General features: G+C 39.6%; 1 pseudogene; it reads right to left on the bottom strand.

The window, feature by feature from the left end:
• Positions 1 to 1931: 1931 nt before the first annotated feature.
• Positions 1932 to 2186, bottom strand: LOC113183034 (small ribosomal subunit protein eS27 pseudogene; annotated as a pseudogene).
• Positions 2187 to 8554: the final 6368 nt, after the last annotated feature.

Here is an 8554-nt window from a genome sequence, read left to right as displayed (position 1 = left end):
TCATTTTGGGAACTTCCTTTTATTCTACCCCCACCCCATTTCTGTACTTCCATAGTAATCAGTTCATAACATCATCATTATTATACATAAGACCTTTTCACACCCATTCACATTTCCAGTAGATCTCAAAAGTTTAGTGAGCAAAATGTTCACTTGAAGAATTTGTTAAAAATATTTATTGATTTGCTCTGTACAAACTTTGATTCAGTAATTGTGGAGTAGGCCCAAGAGACTACATTTGTAAATAAAACCTTCCCTAATAATTCTTTTTTTATGATTTTTTTCAGCTTTGTTGAGGCATAATTGAGACATTAAAAATTATATATATATATATATATATATATATATATATATATATATATATATATATATATATATATATTTAAGGTGTACAATGTGGTGTTTAGATACAAGTATACCTTATCACACAATGGAGTTTTATCCAGCCATAAAGGGAAATGAAATTATGCCAATCACAGGAAAATATATGGAGAGACCATTATGTTAAGTGAAATAAGCCAAATTCAGAAGGTCAAGGGTCATATGTATTATCTCATATGTGAAAGTAAGAAAGGCAAAGGAGAAAGATGGGGTCACGGGTATCTTATGAAAATCAAAAGGAAATTGATAAAGGAAGGGAACTAGGAGTAGGAGGTGGGAGGGAGGGGGAAATGCTAGGAGTGATACTAAATTAAAAAAAAAAAGATAAAAGCCTACCAAGCACAAAGATTCACACAGTCAAGTTAATTAATATGCCTCACATAGTTACTTGTGTGTGTGTGTGTGTGTGTGTGTGTGTGTGGTGAGAAAATTTAAAATCTATTCTGAGCAAATTTCTAGAATATAATACATCATTATTAATTATAGTTACAATGTTGGACATTAGTCTACAGACTTATTCATCTTTTAAATGAAAGTTTGTACTCTTTGTCAACATTTCCCCATTTCCCTCCTCCTCTCCCCTGGCAACAACTATTCTACTTTCTGTTTCTCTAAATTAAACTTTTTAAGATTCCACATATAAGTGATATCATGCAACATTTTCCTTCCTATTCCGAGGCTAGTGTTCAACCACATTGGAGAGACTGGCTTCGCCTGTATGCTGAGCCCCCTATTAACTCCAAACTAGAAGCCATCTTTAATTCACCTTTATATCCTCATTCCTGGCCAGGATCTACACAGAGAAAATCCAAGTTCAGTAAAAGTCTTTGAAGGGATAAGTCCTGAAACATCTTAGTAAGAGAGCAGTAAAAGAAATTAGAAGGCAGGAGTGATGGAAAATCTTTGAAGTCAAATTTCCAGTTACTTCAAATTTACCAAGAAATTTACAATTTGCTTTCTTCACTTTGGGCATCAGCTCCCTGTACTGAGCTTCCCTCTGCCCACCATACCTGAGGTTATACCAATCAGCTACCTAGGGGTTTCTCTGTCCCTTTATACTGCATACCACACTCTCCTAGTGTTGCAGTCAGGAAAAAGGTGTGTTTCATGTTAAATGCTTCCCTGTACTTTCTCACTGTCCATTCTTTTGTTGTTACTGCTGTTGTTAGTTGTTTTAGCTTTGAGATGTAATATACAAAAAAAGTATACACAGTGCACTTCTTGGTTAGTTTGGACATATGCATATAGCCACGATACCATCACCACAATCATAGTACTAAATATATCCATCTCAAAAAATCTCATTTCCTTCCTTCTTTCCTTCCTCTCTTCCTGAATAATTAACATGAGAGCTACAGGTGTAGCTCAATGGTAATATGCTTGCCTAGAATATGCAAGAACCTGGGTTCAATGCCCAGTACGACCATCAGAAAAAAAAAAAACTTAACATGAGATCCATCCTCAACATATTTTCCTCAACATATATATTTTTTAATATCCAAAATGTGTTTATTGGGAGGTTTTCCCACTCGTCTTGATTCAGGCTGCTCTTAGTGCTGCTTCCTCCTGAAGGAACATCCTTCCGTAAGCCTTGCTTTTCCTCCTGTAAGCTCGCAGAAGACAGTGGAGCAGTCAACACACAAAATTACTGTTCGTGCATGGCTAAAAACTGTGGTGATTTTATAGCATTCTGGGCATTTCATATACATGAAATAGGAGTTGGGGCTCTGCACCAGGTGCTTCTTCCAGTGTTTCCGCTTCTCCTCTTCCGGACAGGAATGAAGAAGATCTTTTGCAAGAGGCATGTTCTCATGGGGAGGTCGTCACCGCTGGAAAGACTGAACATACTGTAAAGTGCACAATACAGTATTGCTGTTACTATGTTGTATAGCAGATCTCTAGAACTTAATCCTTATCTATTCTTAATTGAATAGAAATATCCTACTACTTTTACATAAATATAAAGAAAGGTCTGTATTCATATACTAGTACAATTGGGAAAGGAATACAGATCCTGGTTTTTAAAGCAAAGTCTCAATTATGCTTTCTTTGGTATAGATGTTAGCTGGATTACAAAATAAAGGAGTATGTGTACACACATGTGGGTGTGTGGTTAAATATGAGCTAGCCAAGAATTTTCTAGTTTCCTATTAGAGCAAAATGGGTTTGATTCATTGTCCTGATCTCTCCCATCCTGGTTCAGTGGGAGCTGAGAATATTCTTCCACCCAACCCACAGGTCAAAGAGTTCTGTGTTATTGGAATGCTATTATTTTTCCAGGCTCTGTGATGTTAATGATTTAATTATCAATATAATGATGTAGCAAGTTTGTTTGATTTTGGGAGGTCTTAGTACCATATGTCAACAAATACTAACAAAAAACATTCCTTCAGATCTCCAAGAGAGAGAGGGAGGGAGGGAGGGAGGGAGGGAGGGAGAGAGAGAGAGAGAGAGAGAGAGAGAGACCAAACTTGACCTACTTCCCTCCCTACAACAAATCTCTTTCCAAACATTCCATCAGAAAAGATTACCACTTTAAAAACTTTTTAAAAATAAACTTTCTATTTTGGAATAAGCTTAGATTTTCCAAAGAGTATAGAGAGTTCTCATTATACCTTTCAGCATTTTTTCCCAATGTCTTAATCTTACATAATCTTGGCCCATTTGTCTAAATCAGGGGATGACAAACTGCAATAGACTGCAGATCAATCCAGTTGTCTGTTTTTGTAAGGCCTGCAAGCAAAGTGTAGTAGTCCCACATTATCCACAGTTTCAGTTACTTGTGGTCAACCACTGTCCAAAAATATTAAGTGGAAAATTCCAGATATAATTTGTAAATTTCATATGCAGCTGTTTTGAGTAGCACAATGAAATTTCAGGCTGTCCATCCCCATCTCAACCAGGATGTGGATCATTCCTTTTGTCCAGGGTATCTATGATGTATATGCTACCCTCCCATTCATGAGTTTTCAGTTAACATATCAGATTCCCTGTATGGAAGTGCTTGTGTTCAAGTAACCTTTATTTTACTCAATAATGGCCTCAAAGTGCATAGGTAGTAATGTTGGAAATTTTACTACGGTATATTGTTTTATTCTTTTATTTTTATTAGTTATTATTAATCTCTTATTGTGCCTGGTTTATAAATTAAACTTTATCATAAGTATGTATATATAGAAAAAAAATCATATTATACATAGGGTTCAGTTCTGTCCATTGTTTAAGTTTTCGCTGGGTAAGACTAATATGTTCATATTTTAAATAGTTGGGGGGGGGAGGCTGTAATTCAAGACACATGAAAGTTATGTGAAATTCAAAATTCAGTTTCCATAAAGTTTTATTGCAATACAATTATGTCCATTCCTTTACATATTGTCTGGTTACTCAGACACGTCAGAGAACATCTGGCCCACAAAACCTAAAATCTTTACCATCAGGTTTGCTGAGTTCTGGTCTGAACTAAGAAACGAACATTATTACATTACTATTAACCAAACTCTGAGCTTCGAATCAGTAGTTTTTCTACTAATGTCTCACGATGCAATCCAGGAACCACGAACCACGTTGCATTTAACAATTGCTTTTGTATGGTGAGCAGGTGCGTGATCATCCTACTTTGGAAAATATTCCTGCCTAACAAATGAATTTCAGCTGGCCACTTGAACAGGGCTTGTTTTTTGTTGTTTGTTTGGAGTTGTTTACGTATTTTACACAATAGGCAGACAGTTGAAAACAACATCTGGGCTAGGAACGCTGTGAACTTGAAGATGGAGGAAGAGCTATATTTGTTCAAGCATTCCACGCGCCGGGCCAAGGCAAAAGGGACCAACTCAGCCCCTTGAGAAAAGGGGGCTCTCAATGACCCTCTTGGTTCATACGGTAAGAGGCCTTCCTCGGGCCCCACGCAGTCTCTGCCCCAGCGCCCCGGTCCTTTGTTTCCTCTTCCCCCACCCGAGCCTGTGAACGCGGCGGCTCCGGCTTTCACCCTACGGCGGCTGCATTCAGCCGGCTCCGCGGGCGCGGGCGGGCGGCGTCCGGTTGCCGGGCAACGGCCTGAAAGGCAGCTCACGTTGCCGCCAGGGCCGAGACACATCCGCACCAGCCAGTCTGCGCCGAGAGCCTGTGGCCTGATTTCTCCCCCTCCATTGTTGTAGCTCATACAAAAGGCTACACCGCTAGTGTGGTCACCTCGGCTGCGATGAGTCACTCGCCAGGGCATTTTTCGGGCCGGAGCCTTTGTGGGCTGAGATGCGCCCCCTCCAGGGCACAGCTCCGGGCCTGTCACTGGCAGGCTCCGCGCCTCGCCACCCTTAGCGAGGGGTCTCCCTCCCTGCCTCCGCCCTACCCACCACCTACCGCTTTTGTTCCTTTCAGCAGGCAGCCAGGCCCTCGCTTGCCTTTTGGCCGCTCTGAGATCACTCCGGCGGCGGCGGCCCAGGGCAGTCTTCCCTCCCCACCCGCGCCTTCGCGCTCAAAGTAAGCGTCCCCTATAAAGTCCCAGGCCTCTAGTGTCATCTTATCTCTTTTTCAGCCATCTTCCCCCGACCCGCCCCCATCCCTCTCAAAGTTTCTAAGGCTGCGGTTGCCATGGGACTCAAAACAACTTGAAGGCTGAAGGGAAGATTACTATGGTGGCTGACAACCCTCCTCCCAAAACTAGAGAATGAAGACCGAGGGATGTCCTTGGGATTCTCCAACGTTCCCCCTGTCCACCAGTCTTTCGAATTACATTTAACCCACCACCCTTTACTCCAGGAACCAGTTTTCAACATCGTGTTTGGATTCTGGGAAGTTCAGTGGTAAATTGGGAAAAGAAATTTTGTCATGCCTAGGAGCAAGTGTATGTAGAAGCTGGAAGGGTCTCTCTCCAAAGGAAAACTATCCCAAGAATTTTCAACAGTGTAAAATAGACAAAGAGCACCGTTAAGTTAGCTGTTTGTTATCACATCTTAGTTGCTGAGGAAGAAGTGCATGAAGGTAACAGATAATTGGCTTTTTTTATATGTGAAATGCCTGCTGTTCAGGTTCCAAAGAGTGGGCACTACTCTCAGCGCCTTCAGCAGGCCAGGAGCAAAAGCACAGGCCCTTGCCCCACATTTCAGCACTGGCTCCTGCCAGCGTGGGAATCCAAGTGTTCCATGCATCTGACAACATCCTGCCATCTCTCATAATTCCCATTACTGTCCCTATAAGATGCTGTTAAACCCCAAGCACAAAGTAGTAAGTAAGACCATAAGAGGGATTCAAACTGCAGTTGTAACTTAATTTTTATATAGAATTCGTATTATAGGGGTGGCAGGGAGAGACCCAAAAAGTCTGTATGCTTTTCATCTGTTTTGTCTCTTTCAGCTGATCTATAGCAAATTGCAGTTACCATAAATCAGTAAATCAGATGAAGTGCAAATATTTGTCTACAGATGTGGCACAAACCCTGACCCCTCAGAGCAGATGCCTACCATTGGGAAACAACTAAACACTGCTCTTTTGATGACTACTGGGATCATATCCCCATGCTAGGGAATTGGAAGCGGGTTGAAAGGAATCCTCAAAAATAAATTATGGTTTCTTCTCAAGATTATTGTTATTCCACTAAAAAATTTCTAAATATAAATTTCATACATGGAATGATCCCAAGTATAACTATTCATAGCTAGAGTTTATCATTAATAATAATACCTAAACTTCCACAACAACCTTATGAAATTTTTTAAATTATTACTATCTCCATTTCACCTATACAAAAACAAAGAATCACTAGAGACTTCTTGCTCCAGCTCTTGTACATGCAGGAGAGACAAAAGGAGAAGGAGAAGGCATTTATTAACTACCTATAGTTTTTCAGGTGTAATTCCAGGCAAGGTAGATCATGCATACAAATGACCATACTTTAGAACTATCAGCCATGTGTAGGACAAACAGAAGGAAGGAAAGTTGTGCTCAGGAGCACTGATAGAAGTTTGGACACATCTAGATTAAAGATTATAGAGGAAGGAAACTAGGATTATGGTAGTGACTAATTTTAGTTACCTAGGAAGCTCAGGGGAGCAAAAACAAGATAATTATGTTTTGCAGAAAAAGGAAAAAGAATGTCCGGGTTATGGGGGATTCCTGAGAGATGGGGCCCCAAGTTTCAACCACAGACCTGAGGTAGCAGTTAGGTAATAAGGCCTTCAAGACGCAGATGAAGAAAGAAAAGTGATGTAAGAGGCACTTGGGAAAGAATCTTGGCCACTGATATATGTGGGGGATGTGAAATAGAAGAGTCAAAAGTGGTGGAGTCTTCAAATATGCAGAAGTTTATTATACTAAAAAGCTCTCAAGTAGGTTAAAGGAGTTAACTCAGCATCCAAAATGCCTAACCCACTCCTGAGTAGTTTCTGACAGAAAATCTGAACCAATAAATAAATATTAAATTACTTTACATTATGTAAAACAGTGCTAGGCTCACAAAAGAAGTTAATTGAGTATTCATTGAACGACTGACTGCTTAAATAAATTGAGGAACAAAGATGTGCAAATCCTAAGCTTTCCTTCAAATCAATATGTTTTCAGTTTCTGCCCTGGTGACTATCTGAATAAAGTGTCCAAGACATGGAGATGCATTGGGAAGGAGCAGGAGACTGGGGCTCATGTCCTATTCTGCGTATAACTCGAAGGAAGTTGTTTATACAGGGTGCAATGGCACATACCTATAATCCCAGTGATTCAGGAGGCTGAGGCAGGAGGATCACAAGTTCAAAGCCAACCTCAGCAACTTAGCAAGGCCCTAAGCAAGTTAATGAGACCCTGTCTTAAAAATAAGAAAATGAAAAGGGCAGGGGATGTGGCTCAGTGGTAAAGTGTCCTTGGGTTCAATTCCTGGTACTGGTACAAAAAAAAAAAAAAAAAGCTTCCCTGTACTGGGACCTTCTTGTCCATTAAGTGTAAAGGGTAGACTGAATCTTAATCATCTAAACTACAAAAATCAACATTTTACAAAAATATCTCCATCCAAAATACTTGAAGAAAAATCAATGAAGCATTTTTCACTGAGCAGAACTTGGAAATTTTCTCCCACAGTAATAGAAATGCATCATACTAAATGGTGAAGGAGATATGATATTTCTAGGCTCTTTTCCTATAAGAATACTGGCAGTGTGCACAAGTTTGGTGGGACTTTCCCATCAATTTTGATTCCCGTGATTTCACACTCATGGAAATTTCTTCAGAGAAGCAGTTTCTTTGGCAACCCCATGCTCACGATCATCTTAGTATCAATAGAAGTTATGCAGACATGTCAGCAGGAGAATAGACCTCTTCTGGGCAAAGGGAAAAAGGAGCTGTCTGCTTTTATTTCCAAAAGCTAAATACAGAAGACACAAAAGATTTTTACCACACTTGTCACATATGGTAGAATAAGTTGAAGATAAAACTCAAATCTATTCCATAAAAAAAAAGGCTTTGTGTGTGTTTCAAAGGCATTTTATATTGCATGATATGAAATTAGCTCCAGCTCTTTGAGCATTACATATATATTCTAAAATGAAAGTATATATAATTCTTCCTTATACTTTCCCTCCCAGGAAAATAGACTATCATTAAAATAAAGAAAAAAAAAAGACTAAAGGGAAACATTGTTTGTGGTGAACTTATAAATAATGAAGTGTCTTAAATACCAAACAGTTCCAGCAATCTGTATCAGTGGTAGTGGTCAAACTCACTCTGCTTCTCCTTAGTATTGGTTGTATTTCTAAAATCTAAATTTAGCTTTGATTCAGTATTATCTTTACATTGTGAGGTGTGGGTCAGCAGCAACATCACCTGGATGATGATTGTAAAAATATACAATCTCCAGGCCTATCCAGAATGTGCATTCTAATGAAATCATCAAGTAACTTGAACATTACTATTGGAGAAGGCATGCTCTACTCTACGGCATACATCTAACAGAGATGATGTTTTGAAGCAGCAGTTTTCCTTTCTAGGGAAAATAATTGTAGAAATTATTTGCTATAGTGGTCAAAAGGGGGGGCAAACCTTTCCCTAATGACAAAGAACAATAAAATATAACATGCTCTTATTAGTATGAGAAAATGCCATCAGAGGCCTATAATCAGGGATGTTTATATTGGGGGCAGATTTGGAACTCTTCCATCCACATTCTCCTGGGCCAGTCTTCATGTGACCAAGCATT

The sequence above is a fragment of the Urocitellus parryii genome, chromosome 1 (genome assembly GCF_045843805.1).
Source record: "Urocitellus parryii isolate mUroPar1 chromosome 1, mUroPar1.hap1, whole genome shotgun sequence".
Taxonomy (NCBI): Eukaryota; Metazoa; Chordata; class Mammalia; order Rodentia; family Sciuridae; genus Urocitellus; species Urocitellus parryii.
The sequence above is the reverse complement of the archived record's forward strand: the minus strand, read 5'-3'. Positions and strand labels throughout refer to the sequence as shown.